The sequence below is a fragment of the Protopterus annectens genome, chromosome 3.part0 (assembly GCF_019279795.1).
Source record: "Protopterus annectens isolate FY-2018-M chromosome 3.part0, PAN1.0, whole genome shotgun sequence".
NCBI lineage: Eukaryota > Metazoa > Chordata > Ceratodontiformes > Protopteridae > Protopterus > Protopterus annectens.
The window spans coordinates 768,477,592-768,497,308 of record NC_056731.1 but is presented as its reverse complement, the minus strand read 5'-3'; the positions used below and the strand labels follow the sequence as shown (position 1 = coordinate 768,497,308).

Here is a 19,717-nt window from a genome sequence, read left to right as displayed (position 1 = left end):
CCAAGCCATGCAGTGATGCTTCCTGGTGCCAAATTTGCCGAGCTGATGGTTAGTGTGGGAGGCAAAGAGGTCAACCTTCAGGGTGCCCCCTGAGTTATTAGGGTGAAGGTTCTTCTGTTGAGCTGCCACTCGTGTGGGTGCAGAAGATTTCTGCTCAACTGGTCTGCCAGAGAGTTGAGAAAACTTGGTAGGAATAGTCCTAACAGGTGGAGCTGCATGGCAGAGGCTGTGTGCCAAAGGGTCATGGCCAGCCTGCATAGAGGGCAGCAGCGAGTCCCTCCCTGCTTGTTGACATTCCACATCACAGTGGTGTTGTCTGTTTTGATCAGGAGAGCCCCTGGGGAGAGAAGGGGCTCGAAAGCTATCAAGGAGTGTTGCACAGCCATCATCTCATTTTGGTTGATGTGCAGAGGGATTTGCTGTGGGCTCTATTGGCCCTGTATGCACCTGCCATCGAGGTGTGCACCCCAGGCATAGTCTGATGCATCGTGGTGAGGATCTGGGCGGCAGGGGATGGTGAGAAAGGTATGCTGTTGTGGAAGCATGCTGTTGCCAACCAAAGAAAATCTTTTGTGAGGCAAGGAATTATAGGTACAAGTCTCTCCAGGTCTTGAGAGTATTGACACCAAAGGCTTTTTAGATACCACTGAAGTTTCCTCATATGCAGTCTGTCATATGGAATGAAAAGTATGCAAGATGCCATGAACCCCAAAGCTTGCAGGATTTTCCTTGAAGATAGCTGGGGTCTGGGTGACTAGTTGAGAGAATTAGGATGTCAGGAAAATTTGCTTTTATGGTGTAGGGAATGCCATCTGGGATGCTGCGTCCAGACTTGCTCCCAGGAATATAATCCTTTGGGTGGGCACTTGCTTGGATTTCTTTTCAGTGATTTTGTACCCTAGGGAGCTTAGTAGGGACTTTACAAAGGCCAGGTGCTTGAGCAGCTTTTCCTGGCTGGCTGCCTGAATTAGGCAGTTGTCTAAGTATGGGTAAATCTGGATATTCCTTTTGTCTGCAAAAGGCAGTGGCCGAAGTCAGACATTTTGTGAAAACTCTGAGAGCAGTAGATAAGCCAAAGGGCAGCCCAGAGAACTGAAAGTGCGGAGATCCTGCCCTGAAACGGACATATTTCCTGCATGATTTCCTGATAGGAATGTGGAGGTAGGCCTCTTAGATCTAGGGTGGCTAGCCAAGCATCCTTGGAGAGCATGGGTAACAGCTGCTGGAGGGTGAGCATTTTAAATTTTGGGATCACCAGGGAAGTAAATATTGTGGGAAGAAATAGCCAGGGAATTGTTATAGCTAGGCTTGTATAGGCCTTAGGGCCGATAGCCTAATACCAACCTATGAACCTATGGATAGATAGAGGATGAGGCGCCAGGTCCCCTCTTTTCTGGGTACCAGAAAAAGTCTGGAGTAGAAACCTTAGCCTTTCTATTCTGCAGGAACGTGCTCTACTGCCCTCGCAGAGAGCAGGGAAAGGACTTGCTTTTGCGCCTCTGCCCACTGGGTTGGATGGGTGTGGAAAGAAAATTTGTATCCCAGCGGTAGTTGGTAATGGTGGCCCAGGTGCTTGCGTGAAAGGAGAGTTTTCCTCCTAGGAGTAAGTGAAGTTGGGCAGAGGGAGGGGGTGGGGGAGGGGAGTCATTGTGAGTTCTCACCATAAGGGGTGGCTTAGAACTCCCTGGTTTTGAAGTGGAGGTAGTCCACTGCTTAGATCTCTGCATTCTCTGTGGCTGCTGTCTGGGGGGGGGGGACTGGTTCCCCGAGGTCTGAGCTGAACTGGCTTAGTGGGAGCAGGAAAGGACCAGTGCTTGGTGAGACGATGCCTGTTGAACTTGGGTGCCTGGACCTGTAAGAAATACTTAACAGTCTGCACAGATTTTAAGACTTCTTCTGCCTTGGTGCCAAATAAGTTGTCTTTGTGCAAGGGGGCATCCAACAATTTAGATTTGACATGTTCTGGCAAGGGCTGTTCCTTAACGCATGCATGCCTTCTAATGACAGATCCAGTGACTGCTGCCCTGCAAGAAGCTTCTAGAGCATCAAAATTACAGTGCAAGGTGTGTTTAGTTACTTGACTTGCAGAATGCATTAACTCTTGTAACTCTCTAGATTCTGCACAAGCAGGAAAGGAAGACATTTTTTGTTGGAAGAGCTCCAGGGTATGTTGCTGAAATTTTAGCATATGGAACTGACAATTTAGTGACCTTATAGCAAGAGTAGCTGAGGTGTACACTTTTTTTATCCCATCTGTCTAGTGCTCGGGAATCCCTATCTGAGAGGGTGGGATTCTTAGCAGAGGTTGCTTTAATCCCTTTAGGCCCATGAGAAATTACCTCAGGGTCAACAGTAGGATTTTTAAAAATAAATTTGTGAGAGTCAGGGACTCTGTAGTACCAGTCTGTTTTTTTGGGTGCAGGAGGGAGGGTGTCAGGAGTCAAGCTGGATTCCAGGAAAACATCCTCCACAACATCCAGGACTGGGGCGGGGGGATGGCCAAGGGTCTGTGCTGTGGAAGATCAAAGAATTCTCAGAATCTATTTTTAAACTGAGGGTATTCCTAACTCTCCCACTGGAATGCTCCCTTAAGGTATGAAGGGTTTCCCCAAAGGAAAAATCCTCTAGGAGAGAGGCTGAAGGGATGGAATCCTCTGCATCAGAATCCTCATAAGTAGAGAGGGGTTGCATGTCTTTATATTCAGATGCATCAGAGTCATCTGACTCTTGTTCAGCCAAACCTACAAGGGACAGATCTCTATACCATTTGGAGGGGGTAGCTTGGCTTCCCCTGATCAGCATGATACGGTCTTCTGCCATTTTAAGCATTTGAAACTGAGGCAAGGAAGCAGGTGCCTGAGATTGGGTCGTCGGTGTCTTGGGTGTGGTTCATTCCCTGGGCCTAAAAAACTCGGTCATTTTCAAAAGAACGACAGTCGTGAAAGAAGACATCTGTTTGTGTCGAGCATCTGTAGTGCGAAGGACTTCCTCGGAAGCCGGTGCCTGCTCAGCAGCTCCATACCCATCCAAGGTAGCGACGACCGCAGGATCCTAAGTCAAAGAAGAATTTTGCGGCATACCGGACTCCGAAATGGTCTCGGTAGTGGCCTGCAAATCCACAGAAGCAGGCATCAGGGGTTGCAAAATCGCCTCACTGAGGACCAGAGAACTGACAACTAGCTTAATGGCAGCATCGTCGGTAGGTTTGGACCTGTGCCATCTTGCCTCTGACTATATTTACGTTTTTTCGGAAGATCTGCAGTCGGATGGCTTGCCGAAGCCATTTCAGAATTCGAGGACTGTAATCAAAAATATCTAGCTAGAATAAGGGCCCGACGACAGATAGTTCTGGTGTTGAACAAAGCACAGAAGCGACAGTGGGAGACGTCGTGGTCTGGGCCTAAACAAGTGACGCAGTAAGAATTAAAGTCTCGGTGTGGTATTTGCTTTCCACAGGGGAGACAATTGTTAACTTTTTCTCACATCGGTTAGCGCAAGAAAAGAGGATCCCCAATGGGGTAATTAGCTTTAGAAGACTTCAGCTTCAATTTGGTAGATGAAACTCCGGTAGCGGTCGACTGGAACTTGTGCAAACTGCTTCTGCTTCAGGTTCCATGGCAAGAAAGACTGATGTATAAAGTAAGGCAGTTGATGCCATTACTACTGACAACCTCACGTCAGTCCTGAAGTGACAGCAACAGACGCAGAAATACTAAGCCTCTGGTATTCGGGCCGGCCGAGGGCTACCCTGGCAGGGATAACCCAAATGTGATTACTGCAATAGTGAAACATGAAGAACATCCATCACCCTGAGAATTTTTACAAGCTGGGTTATTCATGCATTTCGAACACCTTCTTACTGCTGTCCTAAAAACGAAATGGAAAGAGGGCAATTCTTCCCCCATCGCAAATTTTCCCCTATACTTTGTATCACACACAACTATACCTTTATCAAACAATAATTACATAACACAATGGAGTAAAGAACTATTATCTCGGTGGCAACATCTCTCACTGATCCCTTAAAAATAATACTTAAAATTTTCCTTACCATCTCCAAGAAAAGCAGCACTGAACTATCACATTCACCCCAAGTTTAGAAGAGTGACTGCCTCATTACAGGGCCAGTGTTGGCATGCAACGCAATGTGGGAATTCTGTGACAAAGTTTCTCTATATGGGGAGCAGGACATCAATACTGTGGTTAAGGGTCCACCTCATGTTGAACTATCTTGCTTTATCTTATTAAAAGGCTTTTAGAAAGGGGAATTCTGCCTTCTGTTGTGCTATATTTTTTTGGATTTTCCTGACTAACAAAAAATGAAAGCCGAACAGTACTATTGATCAGTAAAATTCCTGCCAGACTTTCAAAAAGTATCTTTTTATATAATAAAAACACAATCTCTGTGCCTTTCACAGATGTGAACGATCATGCGAATTAAATGCAGTAGAACAGAACCCAATGTCACATCTGACAGAGGTAAACAAGAGTTCCACTGTAGAAACAGCAGGAAGCCACATGCCAAGCTAAGTGACGAGAGACGGGCACAGGCCGACTGCACTTATATGCCCCATACCGACAGTAATCTATATCACACACACACTGCTCTCCCTTGGACTAAAGGCAAATACCTATAAGAAAAAGGAAAAAAAAAAAAAAAAAAAAAGGAGAAGCAAAACCAGATGCAGTCTGGCAGAGATGCATTAATACTTGTAAGTCTGCATCTCTGCTCTACTCCTTTTAGCACTACTTTGCTATTATGAAAGCAAGAGTTTACAAATGGCCACTTGAAATTCCCTGCTAGCACTTCAGCTCGGTTTTCTTCATTCATTTACTTACGGTATTACCGAGTGCCTCTCTCAGCCTCCAGATTAAGGCAAGTTACACCACTGGTGCCAAAATGATCTCTGGCAATGAAATGCAATCCTTTTTGTTCAACAAGAAAGATGACCCTTCAGTAGAGAGACTTCATTCTGTGCACAGCAGTTCATGAACGTTTTCACTAGCATTATGCTCTTACAATGATTATTAATTATACAGGTTTGAATGAATTAGGATTGCTGAACATATGCCAAGATCAACTTAGCATCAATTTACTTTAGGTTAAGCTTGCCCTCACTTGGATGTGCTACAACAAAAGCATTTTTTTTTTAACCAGCTAGCGCCCGTCACAGAGAGATGAAGCCCTAACTGGGATCCAGATGACTCGAGTTCAATTAGCAAAATGAGTGCTGGAGAAGTCAAGAAGTGGATTGTGGGAGTGAATGCTCAACTCTTCTATCCTAGGGGTGAGGGAAGGCAGGCAGCCCTATCCACTATGTGACCTGTTCCTAGGGGGACAAAAGACAGCATTGCAGTAACAGGGTTGAGGTGTCTGCACCTACCAAACAGCACACCGCACAGCAGCTGCATCAGAGCAAGCAAACAGAAACAAGCTTGCATCGCACAAACTGAAACAAGCTTGCATCGCACAGCAGGTTTCTAGGGACCCTCAGACATTAGGCACAGCAGCAGGAATCGGCACACAGGCCAGGTGACAAATCATCTACCTTTTGTGGCTGCCTGAAAGATGGCCTCTCTCCTCCGCTTGAAACTGGTTGCTTAACAGCAAGACATCATTATCATACCCCTTTGCATCTGATGTTAAGGGGCATGAATGAGCAGCAGTTAGAGTAAGAGGGGGGTAATAGGTGGCAGGCAAGGAGAAAATGGACAAAAACAGGTTAACTCTCATCTGTTTGTGTCAAATAACAGGGATACCTATTTTGAGTAAAGGGTACAAGTTGCAAACATAATTAAAAGTATTTTTTATACAAATGAATTAATTATGAGAAAAAATTGTCACTGTTACCAATTTCTGAAAATCCAATTATGTTATTTTTTTATTTATTTTTTTTGCAACTGGTCAGTTTTTCTGTTTACTCAATGTGGCTGGAAAGGGTCAGTTTGACCAATCCAGTTGACTGTGACTGACCAACAAAAACAAAATGCAAATAATACAGCCACGAAGAACAAAAAGATTCACAAAACGTCTTGTCATTTTTAAACTGCAGGAAAAGTATCTTCCACCTACACAAAATAAATAAATGCACACCATAAGAACACAGCTGATCCAATGGGTGCTTTCAAACACTCTTCCCATAATAATAATAATTGCGGTCTCTTTCAAGCACTGCTGTGACCTGGCCTGACCTTCTGGCCCAGCCTGCCATTTACAATGACATCACAAGAGACTAAAGCAGCTGCGTGTAGTGAAATCTTTTCTGAAACCAGCAACATACGTCTTTAGTGAGTGTGGCGTGACAAATCAGAATAAAAAAAAAAGTGCAGGAGTAATAAAAAGCACACATTACTCACTGCAAAAGAAAAAAAAAAGTGTACATAATATAAAGCTGTCAATGGTTTCATTCTGCTCTGATTATATACCTGCTATACTTTGTAATTAATACAGTTAACATAAGCTGCTGCTCTTGTCTGCCTTGATTAGAATTCAGTACACACATACATACATACATATACACACACATACATACATACATACATACATACATACACACACACACACACACACACACACACACACACACACACACACACACACACACACACACACACCTTGGTTATACTTGCATATCTGTGTCAACATGATGGAAGCCTTTGGCTCCCTGGGTTGTCCTGTAAAAAAGTACTAGTTAAACAGCTAACAAACACGCACAAAGATCTCTACCAACAGCAGCTCCCCACATCAAAACTGGTACAAATGTTTTTCTGCTGTCACTATTACTCACGTGGCTTCTAATTTAGCACAGAGTCATGTATTAAAAACAATCACTGCCTTGCAGCTCAGTCGTGGACACTAATTTAGTTTTTATATATATATATATATATATATATATATATATATATATATATATATATAGATAGATAGATAGATGTCTTCTCTCCATTCCTAGCCAGATCTCCATTCCACAGAACGTGCATTCTGCCTACAGACTGCTAGTAAAATAATGTACAGGCTCGTGAATTTCTACTGCTAGATAACAATGCTTCAAGATCACAGCATTATCCTTACACTACTCGTCAACACAGTCAACGCGGCCTCGCTTATAACATTTTGATAAGAATTTTAAACTAAAAATAAACACAACACTAAGGCTGGTAGTGCTGAAAGCTTAAATTCTGTGAAGGTAAATCATGACGTACGTACTCATCAGCAAATGTCTGCCCAAACCTGAATTATATCAAATAGATAACATTTTTTAGTGTATATAATGATTCCTCACACTGCTACATATAATAAAGCCTAAGGGAACCAATCTGATTAATTCAGAAACTGAATCTGCTTGCCCTTCTCACAGCAGTTAAATAAAGAAGGTCACCTTCTCATGAAAGACAGAAGAACCAGATTTCATCACACAGAATGAAATAAAGAGAACCATAGGATCCAACCACGATGTACCACTGAATATTTACCATCTTGTTCCAAACTTGAAATAGGCCGTAGGCCTACTGAGACAAAACAAACGTATTAAATAATTAAGTACCAATAATTTAAGTACCCTGGTTTCTAGTGAGAGAGATCCATTTTTCTTTTCCATTTTACGATCAGATTACTCTAGCAGCACAAAAGCAAGGCACTACACAGAAAAATGCACAAAACACACTGCAAAACAGAGCAAACAGGCCTAAAGAAAAACTTGCATAAAGAAATTAATCCAAAGACAAATTAGCTGGCAGTGATGTAGAAAAACTAGTTGTTTTTATTTTCACTTTCAAATGCCACATGATCATAACTGCACTCTGTAAAACAGCAATGCTTTTCAAAATTACTATCATTCTCTCGTACGCAATACTTACTCTAAACAAACATACTAGGGTTTCCTTTAGTTTGATTCTGATCTCGCTGTCATTAAGTCAGCGGGTTTGAGCAGTACTCCATTACAAAGACACTTTGTCCATAAATTCTGGTACTGATAATTTGGTACAAAACTGGCATTTTCAGATATATACAAGGATAAAAAGCATACCAAATGCTGTAGTAATCTATTAGTGTCCCAGTTGCGATAAAAAAAAAAAAAAAAATTATAAAATGCAACAGACTAGTAAAAAAATAATGGTGTTATTTCGTCTCACCACACTTTGTTTAAGCAAAGTTACCCCATACAAATTTCTGCTTTCACGTCAGCAGTCAGTCCATGGTCATGTCTTTAAACCAAAAAAAAGAAATCTTTTAGACCACACAAAATAAATGAGAAAAAAACACTACTAAGTAAAAGCTTTAACACATGAAAAGCAGTCCATTTGCAAAAGTTTCTATTGTCCATTCATTCTCAGTTACGTATCTGTTACATGTAGCAATGATCTATACTGGATTAGAATAATGCTGAACAAGATGCAACAGCAATGGCAAAAGAAAAAATTAAATCCTGGATCCATAGTTTTGTGAGTTAGAGTCACAACTACAGGCCACATGTCCTGAGTTAGACTAACTTGGGCACTAGGGAAGCTGCAGGTGATGGGGAAGAAGTGTATCGGTGAGGACGGCGCACCCATCTCAGGGCAGGGAGCTGTGATCCTGCTGGACATCTTTTATCAGGTGATTACAGGCAATTGTGATGCAGTCTGGAATTCAGGAAGTAGGCTTGGCAGTTGAGCTGGATTGCAGAAGGTCCTCATGGGACACAAGAACTTGCATCAGCCACCACAAAGTGCTTTTGGAGCTTTACTACAGGACGCCCAACTACCTGTGTTAATGAAGGCTACACTAAGGACACATATACAGTTCAAGGAGTGGCAGCAGCACATTTGCAGTCAAGAATTCAGTGGCCTTTCAGGCTTTAGAAGAGGTTCGGTGACAAGAATGCGTCTTTCCTATGGACCCATTGGGTTGCCATTTGGCATAATCTAGATCATGCAGAGAAGTCAGCAGGAAACAGGCTGCACTGAAGGTTGCTGGTCTGCGAACAGCCTGGGTAAAACTGACTTCACACCTATCCGGATGATGGCTCCCTCTGGTTGACTCTCTCAAGTGTGTGGGTACACTGTCATTAATTAACAAATAGGTACAACTAACAAGAGAAAGGCTGATTGGCAAGTGGGAGAAAAGAATACAGCAGGGGCGAAGTACAGAGAATGAAGAAGGTATTCCAGAGAGGTGCTGTAGCCATCCTTCCACTGCATACAGCACTGGTCACCCTGGGTGGACTATGTACATATAAAGGGACCCAGGCTAGTAAAGAATAATAATAAAACCAAAAGGAACAAGGTTGGGTACCTAAAAACACAGGTTTGAATGACAAGCCCTTCAGAAATTTCAAACCAACTGAGTGAAGAAGGCAGAGCCTTGAGAGAACATAGCTAGGACAAAAAAAAAAAACACACAATTTTCACACTCTGGTATAATCACAAAACAAGTGGGGTGGGTGGAGGGAAAGAATGGCTACTGCAGCAGTGATCATTCAAACATCTCCTGTTATGGTAAGTTTATTTACTCATCTGTACTATGTTCATCATATTGATCACTACTGCAGTAGTCTTAGCTATATGGGTAGATTCACCTCTCAAATGTTGTAAGCTAAGATAAAGGGGAAGGGTCTAGCATCCCCTGGAGAATGGTCCTAGCAAAGCAAGATGTAGAGAAGGAATCAAGTTTGCAATGCCCTGTAAACGTATATACAGTAGACCAAGCTGCTGCTTCCAGAATATGTCTAGTATCTAATCCTTTCCAAAAATCCACACATGAAACTAAGGCCCTGAAAGAGTGGGCCTTGACTTGGCCTGAAATAGTTCTTTTGTGGTGGGTATAATAAAAGGTAATGACCTTATAACAAAAGGGAATGGCCTGAGACAATTTAGACAGGGGTTGTGCATTCTTACCTTTACAAAAAATGAGCAACTGACCCAAAGATCTGAAATACTTTGTTCCGTCAAGATAGTACCAGAGATTACTGTGGACATCCAAGGTATGGAGTATCCTTTCTCCCTCGTTTTTGGTTTTGAGAAAGAAGAGAGGAAGATACATAGCTTAGGTTAAAGTAAATTCGGATACCACTTTAGGCATTAAAGAAGGATTAGTTTTTAAAGAAACATCATCTCTGTGGAAAATGAGATAGAGTTTACGCACCATAAGGGCTTGCAACTCAGATATTACTCTGACCTCTGCAAGAGCAACAAGTAAAACAGTTTTCCATGTTAAGATCAAGTCAGCCTGAACAGCTGGTTCAAATGGAGCAACTGTTAGCCTCCCTAACACAATACTAAGATTTCAAGGAGAAGCCAGCAGTTTTCTTGGAGGTCTTCATAGGTTCATACTAGGCTATCTGCCCTGGGGCATTTATAAGCCTAGCCCGATTGTGTTTCGCTTATGCCACCCCTTGATTTGAGTATACTGCGCCCTTTTTAAAGTTTAGTTTACTGTGCCTCTGTAATAGTGACACGGAAGTAATCCCCGGGACAAACCTACGATCCCCCATCCACTCAAGATTCTTCCTTGAATTGAGTCAGTGAGGTGCTCTGCCTAACATGAATTGGAATTCTATTCCAGAGCGAAGGGAGCCTCTGGGTTATGAATCTGTCCCTCCAGCATGTTCTATTTATTTCTGTGCTGAGGTTCAAGTCCCTCGAGTGCGTGGATCTAAGGGATTTAGATTTACTGAGGTGGAGCATGTCCATTAATTCTGGGTTGGACATAGCTTTATATATGTCAGGCATAGATCGCCTCGAAGTAGGCGGTATGCAACTGAGTAGAGCTGGAGTTTTTTTAACCGAGCAGCATATGGCATCTGTTTGAGTCCCTTGATCCCCCTGGTGAGGTACTTTTGGGGTCTTTCTAATTGCTGCAGGTGTCGGGTAAGGTACATCCCAAAGGGGGCATTGTATTCTATGATGGGCCTGATGAGGGATGAATAAAGGGCACGATTACCTCTCTTGATCTAGATGTGAATCCTTTCATGATGAGGTGGGCTATGTAGAAGGTCTTTCTAACCACTTTGGCAATGTGGTTGTCAAAGGAGAGATTGCTGTCAACTTGGGTCCCCAGATCCCTAATTACTTTCTCTGTACTTAATGGGTTACCACCTATGTGGTAATTTGTGGGCACATTGTTTTTGCCAAAGGGTATGACTATACACTTTTTGGCATTTAGCTTTAGACCATGGCTCTGGCACCAGTTATCCGTCTCTGTGAGACCTTTTTGAAGGATGTTTGTGTCAGCTGGAGAGTCGATTATGGCGCCCAGTTTGCAGTCATTGCGAACTTGGTGAGCCATAGTCCTCCCACATTGGCCTGTACCTCAGAAAAAGTAAATACCGAACAAGAGAGGTCCCAGGACAGAACCTTGTAGGACACCACTTGTGACCAGTTTCGAGTCTTGACATGGCTCCAGCAACTCTGACACTGTGGGTTCTGTCTTGGAGCCAGTTTGCGACCTATCTTGTGACATAGGGGTTTATATTTAGGCTGGATAGCTCATCTATGATGCCCGAGTGGGGTATTGTGTCAAATGCCTTTGTGAGGTCCAGATAGGCCGTGTGGACTACCTTCCCTTCATCTATGGCCTTGGTGACTGTTTCGAAGAAGTCGACCCGGTTCAAAAGGCAGGATCTGCCCTTGACAAAGCCAAATTGGGTAGGATCTAGTGTCTGTAGGTCCCCAATGTCTTTGTTTATGAGTTCCATGATGATCCTCTCCATAGCCTTGCAGACCAGGCTAGTCAGGCTTATGGGGCGATAGTTTCCAGGGTCCGCAGAGGCGCCACCTTTGTGGAGTGGGACCACTGTTGCTGTACGCCGTTCTTTGGGCACATATCCTGTAGTGAGGCTGAGATTGTACAGCAGTTTTACTTGAGGGATTAGTTCTTCTTGGAGTTCATGTAGGACGCAACCCGGGACGCCATCTAGTCCCATGGAAGCAGTGTTTTTTTGCTTTGGAGAGGGCGACCTTCATCTGAGCATCAGAGTTGTTTGGGAGGCTGCACTCTGCCGGCATAGATACTTGCTCTTTTGGGAGGGGGGGGGGGGGGGTTTGCACTGAACCAGTCTGCCAGGATATTGGCAATGTCTGTGGGTTGTGTATTTTTTGTCGCTTAGAATAAACTCAGAACAAGTCTGGGAGTTGCATCCCAGGTTCCTAACAATTGAAAAAAGCCTTATGATCGTCTTTAGTGTCCTGTGCAATTTTTCTCTCAAAGCTGGCCTTGGAGGATTTTATGAGGGATCGTAATTTTTTGCTAGTACTGATTAGAAATGCCTTTCCTTTTAGGGATTTTGCTCTATCATGTAGTAGCTTCCTCCTTCTGTTGTACAGTTTATTTATGGCTGGGGTCCACCAGACTGGACGCCTGCCTTTGAATGATTGGGTCTTGATTTTGTTTGGGATAGCATGATCCATGCATTCCTGGAGATGTCCGTAGAATGCGTTTATATAGGATTCTGCAGTTTGGGCCGCAGTTTCCACTGGCCCTGGGGCCTTGAAGGATTCCACTTTGGTTTTGAGAAGTGTGAAGTTAGCTTTTGAGAAGTTTTTCACTGTGGTTTTCTGGGCTGGGGGTGGGGTCGGGATGTGGATATCCAGTGAAATTAATTTATGGTCTGATCTTACCAATGAGGGATATACTTCTGGTATGGAGCATAGAGTCCCCATGTTGGTAATGATCAGGTCTAGTATGTTTTCCCCTCTTGTGGGAGTGGTGACTAGTTGTTCCATAGCATCTGAGTTTATAAATTCCAGGAACCTTTGGGCTAAGGTGCTGGGGCTTGAGTAATGCTCCCAGTCTATGTTTGGGTAGTTGAAGTCGCCCAATATAATGGTGTTCGGAGAGATCTTCATGTTCTCCAATGTTTTCAGGAAAGCAGAGTGGGATTCCTGACTTTGAAAGGGTGGTCTGTAGGATGCTATAAACTGAAAAGCAGTCTTGCCCAGTGTCAGTTGCACATGGATGGTCTCCGATGCTTCGTGCAATGCCACTAACCTGGAGGTGTGAATATCCTTGATAAATATGGAAACTCCCCCTCCTTTTGTGGTTCGGTCTGGGTTTTGGGGCCGAAAAGCATGATATGAGGTATAACCCGGTAGTGCTGGGCTGATCTCTGGAGCCTTGAACCAGGTTTCTGTCACTGCACAGATATCGATGTTCTCCATTCTGAGGAGAGCTTCGAGTGCATACATCTTGAGGTTAAGACTTCTGGCGTTTAGCAGCATTACCCTTAGTTTCTTGTTCCTTGTGCCGTCTATGGAGGTGGGTTTGACTTTTGAGCCTTGCCTAAAAAGGCACTATGGGGGTGGCAAGAGCCTTTGCCAATATCCAAAAGCCCAGGGGTTGACAGGTGCAAGCCGTCCCTAGCGAAGCAACGTGGCTTGTCGAGCATGTCATCCCAGGCTGACAGACACTGGATCCCCTTTGAATGACACCAAAATTTTAGCCAATTGTTAAAATCGATCATTTTGTCTTTATACTGTGGCATCATTCTAGGTGAGGGCAAGATGCTGCTCAAGGTCAGGGTCATACCGGCCTGGGCTACATGATCAGAGAGTCTATTAAGCAAAACTCCTTTTAAAAACAAATTTTTCCAAGATAATGCATTGAGGGATCCATGGGCAGACATGCTGAAATGGCCAACAAATTAACCTTAATGAAGGAGCAAGAAAGGCCAAAGGATAGTAACTTGCATTAATACAGCAAAACCAGAGAAACTCTAGTCCTGAATGGGTGCTGGTTATTTTGTTGGCACAAACTAAAAAACATTAATTTGCCAATTCAGACTTTCAAATAGCAGGCTTTCTTGCTTCCATTAGTACCTGCTGCACATCCTCAGTAAATAAGTAGATAAAGAGAATCAAAATCCTATCATCCAGGCAGTCAGCTGAAGTTGATTGGAGCCGGGGTGTATTAAACACCTCTTTTCTTGTGCGAGTAGATTTATTCTGGGAGGAAGCTTGCAGTATCGGTCCCCGACTACTTCCAAAAGAAGATAGAAACACTGCTTCCTGGGGCAGAAGGGAGTCACCACAATGACCTCAGGAAATTCCCTCTGAATCTTCAAAAGTATCCAGGATGTAAGTGGAAAAGCATACAGGAAATTTCCTGTCCCAGGAAAAGAAATGAAAATGCATCTATCCATCTTTCAGGCCTTCTGCATGGAGTCCTGGAGCTGAATTTGGCCAGCTGTTTGTTCAGAGAGAAGGCAAGCAGGTCTTTAAGAACTCCCCATAGGTGGATTAAATCTAAAAGGCCCCCTGAACTACGTTCCATTTATGAGGGCCTGGCTTTGTCCTGCTCAGCTTGTCTGCCACGCAATTTTGCAATTAAAGTATGTAGGATGTCTGTAAAGAGAGACTGTGCTGTAAAGCTACATCCCAAGCTAACATGCCTAATCTGAAAAGGTGCAAGACCTGGTTCCCCTTGTTTGTTGAAGTACCACATGACTGTTAGACATCCTGAAGTTGTTGCAGACAATCTAACAACTTCAGGAGGTCCAGGGGAACCAAAGGCAGATTTCAGAGAGTTGAGTGCCTTCATTAAACAAGCATCTCTTATATTTGATTGCATCTGTCCTTGGTGTCCCAAACCCCTTGCACTTTTATCCCTCCTGAAAAAAGCAAAGTCTGAAGTGTCTGTGGTGATGGACAGCTTTGGAGCAGGAGGAGAAATAGGAAGACTTGTGATTTTGGGATATTTGTGGTCTCCACCAAATAACTTCCCAGATCTGCAATTTGAAAATATAATGGCTGTTGACGCTGGGACCAAAGACACTTCAGATACCACTGTATCTTTATCATGTGGAGTCTTGAGATGAGCATCATGAGAATCATTGATGACACAAGACCCAAAATCCTGAGGTATTCCCTTGCAGACATAGACGTCTCAGTGGAAAACCCTAGAAATACATCTAGATATAGCTCTATTTTTCCTGTGGAAGAAAAAGCTCTAAACTGAGGTGTCTAGGAAACGCCCCAGGAACAGTCATGTACGATGGAGTCAAAAAATAATTTAGAATTTTCTCTTGGAATCCCAGCTTCTGTTAAGAGATCTCTCACCCAAATGAGATACTCCTGACACACTGAAAAGACTATGCAAAGATAAGAAAGCAATGTAAATATAGAAAAATGTGGATACCCTATATCCTGCAATGGATTATAACTGGAGATAAAAACACTTTGTGAACACTCTTGGTGCAACAGATAGTCTGAAGGGCAAGACAGAGAAAGTACAGTTGTGTACCTACCGTAAATGTAGATGTTCGAGTGTACTCACTGTTGCAGTCATTACTCTTGGGTTATCCTGCTGGCAGGCTACCCGCAGTCGGCCAGATTCCAAAGTCTAGGTCCGGCGTCGGTTACTGTCACCTCTTCTCTGACGTCAGTGCGCCAGGGGTATAAAAGAAGCAGCAGACGCCATTTTCTTCAGTTTTTCTTGCCCCAGATGTCAGGTGCCCCTAAATTGGTAGGCTGAAAGAATATGCCAATAAAAATACATGCACAAAAACAACATGTCCTTCATCTACAAGCAAATACACCAAAAAGGTTGTATAGGATAGAGAAGTGTAGATAAGCCCCAGCAAAGAAAAGGGGGATGGTTGGTGGGTAACCTGGACTGCAACAGTGAATACACTCGAACATCTACATTTATGGTAGGTACACAACTGTACTATGTTCGTGTTTCACTGTTGCAGTCATTACTCTTGGGTTGAATCCCAAAGCTGAGGTAGAGTGGCTGGTCTAAATAGGATTTGGAGAGGCTATGAGGCCCTGCAGAACTGCAGTGGCAAAGCCTGCTCTGGACTTAGAATAAAGAGGTAAGTGGTAGTGCTTTGTGAAGGTGTGCACTGAACTCAAAGTTGCAGCCTCTAAGACATCTTTGGTTGGTACTCCTCTGAGGAAGGCTGCTGAGGTGGCTGTTGCTCTGGTGGAATGAGGCCTAATGTCCTTAGGCACTGCTTTGCCATGTTGGAGATAGCAGAAACTGATGAAATGGCCTATCCATTTAGAAACAGTCTGTTTTGAGATAGCCTTTCCTTGTGAACCTGCAGCATATGACACTAAAAGTTGTTCAGTCTTTCTGAAAGCTTTAGTTCTGTCCAAGTAGAATCTTAGCTGCCTGTGTATGTCCAAAGAATGCAGAATTTTTTCACCCTTGTTTTGTGGATTAGGATAAAAGGTTGGCAAGTGGATGGTTTGGTTGAGGGCCACACTGGACACCACCTTAGGCATAACTGTAGGGCTCATCCGCAGAGAAACCCTGTCTGGATGGAAAATGATGAAAGGTTCCACAGCCATGAGTGCTTGTAGCTCCGAGACTCGTCTTGCAGAGGTTATTGCTAGGAGCAGAGCTGTTTTCCAGGATATGAACTTTATATCTGCTGTTGATGCTGGCTTGAAAGGAGGTAGTGTGAGCTTTTCCAAAACATAATTGAGGTCCCAGGCCGGAATTGGTGCTCTCCTTGGAGGCCTAATGTTTTTGGCCCCTCCGAGGTACTGCCTTAGTAAAGGATGAGAAAAAATAGGTGGTTCCGTATTGTAATGAGCTGAAATGGCAGAGGCATAAATCTTAATAGATGAGAAAGAAAGGCCTTTTTTTAGCATCTCAGTTAGGTATTGTAAATTCTGAGGGATATTTGGTTCACTCGTCTCTATGCCTTGTTCCTGGTTCCAAGCAGAGAATCTCTTCCATTTTTCTGCATAAGATTTTCTGGTACTGGGCCTTCTGGCCTCCAAGATAATGTCCATAACAGCTTTTGTAAGTGGCGTGCTCTGAATGGCTACATTATTCGCCATGCTGCCAGATTTAAGGTCTTGAGCTGGCTGTGCAGGATCTGACTGTTTTGTTGGGTCAGCAATTAAGAAGTTTGAGGCAATATCCATGCTGGACCTTGAGACAAGCTCTTCAGGATTGGATACCAGTGCTGGCGTGGCCAGTCTGGTGCAATCAGGATCATGTTTGGCCTCTCTTGTCCGACCTTTAGGAGTACCCTGGGAAGGAGAGGCAGTGGGGGAAAGGCATATACTGTTAGATTTTTCCAGCTGAAGGATGGGGCGTCCACTTTCTATGCTTGTTTGTGATAAATCCTTGTGCAAAATCGCTGTAATTGGCAGTTGTGAGGGGAGGCAAATAGATCTATGTCTGGGCATCCTCATCTCCTTATTATCATGCTGAAGACTTGTGGATCCAGTTGCTGTGTGCCATAGGGTCACTGTCTGCAGAGGGGGTAGGAATGTGTACCTCCCTGCTTATGTACCACGTAACCGTAGTGTTGTCTGTCTTTAGCAGTAATTGTCCTGGATGAAGTAGGTCCTTGAAAGCTGTCAGGGCATTTTGTACAGCTAGAATCTCTTTTTGATTGATGTGAAGATGCATCTGGTTTGCAGGCCATGTGCCCTGAATACATTTTCCTGCCATATGGGCTCCCCAGGCATAGTTTGATGCGTCCGTTGTCAGTGTCAGTCTGGCTGTGGGTAAAGTGAATGGCAGACCTTTGTTGTTGTGGCAGGCTTCTGTCCACCATCGAAATTCCTGTTGCAGGCAGGGGATGAGTGCAATTACTGTCTCCAGGCTGTGGCAATGCAGAGTCCAAACACTTTTTAGATACCATTGTAGTTTCCTCATATGCAGTCTGGCATATGGAATTAGTAGAATGCAGGATGCCATGAAACCCAAGGCCTGCAGGATTTTCCTTGCAGATAAGTGGGTTTTTGTTGCCAAATTCTTGAAGTAAGTAGTCAGTTGCTTTTGTTTGTCTGGCGTGAGAAAAGCCATCTGGGCAGTTGTATTTAGGCTTGCACCCAGGAATATTATCTCTTGAGAGGGCACTAGTTTTGATTTCTTTATGTTTACTGTGTACCCTAGGCCAATTAGTAATCTTTTTACAAACGCCAGGTGTTTTAGAAGAATGTCTTTGTTCTCTGCTTGAATTAGGCAGTCGTCCAAGTAGGGATATATCTGAATTCCTTTTTGTCTGCAAAATGCAATTACTGGTGCCAGGCATTTTGTGAAGACCCTGGGTGCAGTAGATAAGCCAAAGGGCAGTGCAGAGAATTGGTAATGCATTGAGCCAGCTATGAATCCGAGGTATCTTCTGCAAGACTGTCTGATTGGGACATGCAGGTATGCCTCTTAGGTCCAAAGTTACGAGCCAAGCCTTCTTGCCCAGCATGGGCAGTAGCTGCTGCAGAGTCAGCATCTTGAATTTTGGAATTTCCAGAAATGTATTTAGTATAGACAGGTCCAGTATTGGTCTCCAGGTTTTGTCCTTTCTGGGTACCAGGAAAAGTCTGGAGTAAAATCCTTGCCCCTGCTCTTGTTGTGGTACTTGCTGAATGGCCCTCATGTCCATGAGGGCTGTAATTTGTTGTTGTGCCTCTGCCCATTGATTGTGTGGCAGGTCTGGCATACCTTTTGACCTTGGTAGAGTGTGGAAATGGAACCTGTAGCCTTGGGACACTATGTTCAGGACCCATTTGTCTTGGGTAATCCTTTGCCAATTTGTAGAGAAAAGTGGTAGTTTTCCCCCTAAGGGGGCTGCCAAAAGAAAAGTGCTTGGATCTGGTAGAGGAAAGTCATTGGGACCGTTTCCTGTAAGGTTGCGATTTGTCTTCTCCGCTTTTGGAGGTAGGAGCACCCCATTGTTTAGGCCAGTATGAGCCTTGGGGCTGACCTCTGCCTCTGGGACGCCTGCATCTGCCTCTTTGTGGTCTGACACTGGAAAGGACCAATTTTTAGAAGGCCAGTTTCTGCTAAATCTGGGTGGCTGTACCTGTAAGAAATCCTTGACTGTCTGCATGGATTTTGCTTTATCCTCCATTTTTTTCAATACCTCTTCTGCTTTAGAACCAAAGCAAGTATCATGCTGTAATGGTGAATCTAATAATTTTGCTTTAACATGATCAGGCAGATTTTGTTCCTTTAACCAAGCATGCCTTCTAATAACAGAACCTGTAACACCGGCCCTGCAGGACGCCTCCAGTGAATCATAACCACATTGCAAAGTATGCTTTCCCACTTGTTCAATTGCATGCAACATATCCTGCAATTCCTTGTTTTCTGAACATTCAGTATTTGTCAACATTTTCTGTTTAAGCAGTGACATTAAATATTGCTGATATTTAAGCATATGAAACTGACAATTTAAGGCCCTTACAGCCAGGGTAGCAGAAGTGTAGACTTTATCCCCCCATCTGTCTAGAGCCCTGGAATCCCTATCAGAGGGGGCAGGGGTTTTTTTGCAGTGGAAACTTTAACCCCCTTGGGACCTTGTGATATAGTTTCTGGGTCAGCAGCAGGGTTTTTATACAGGAATTTATGAGAATCCGGGACCCTGTAGTATGTCTGGCTTAGCAGGTGCAGGGGGTAGAGAGTCTGGGGACAGGCCGGACTCTAAGAATACATCGTCCACAATGTCTAGTACAGGTGGAATAGCAAGGTGTCTGTGCTGAGAAAGTAGCAGAAAGTCTGAGCCTTTTCTTAGATTCAGAATAACCTTGGCTCTCCCAGTGGAAATGTTCCCTCATGGTATGCAGGGTTTCCCCAAAAGAATAATCCTCAGGAGGAGAGGCTGAAGGAATGGACTCTTCAGCATCAGAATCCTCATAGGGAAGCATGGAGTAATCTTGTTCAGAAGAGGAATCAGAGGAAATAGAAACCTGATCAGAAGAATCATTCTCTTGCCTAGGCCTCTTATCAGGAGGGGGATGGGAACCCCTGATCAAAGTAATTAGGTCTTCGGCC

General features: G+C 43.9%; 1 protein-coding gene across 1 annotated transcript in view; it reads right to left on the bottom strand.

Annotated features, from left to right (window-relative positions):
* Positions 1–19,717, bottom strand: part of TGFBR1 (transforming growth factor beta receptor 1) — an 845,154-nt gene that overhangs the window by 672,192 nt on the left and 153,245 nt on the right. The gene's annotated exons all lie outside the window — the stretch shown is intronic.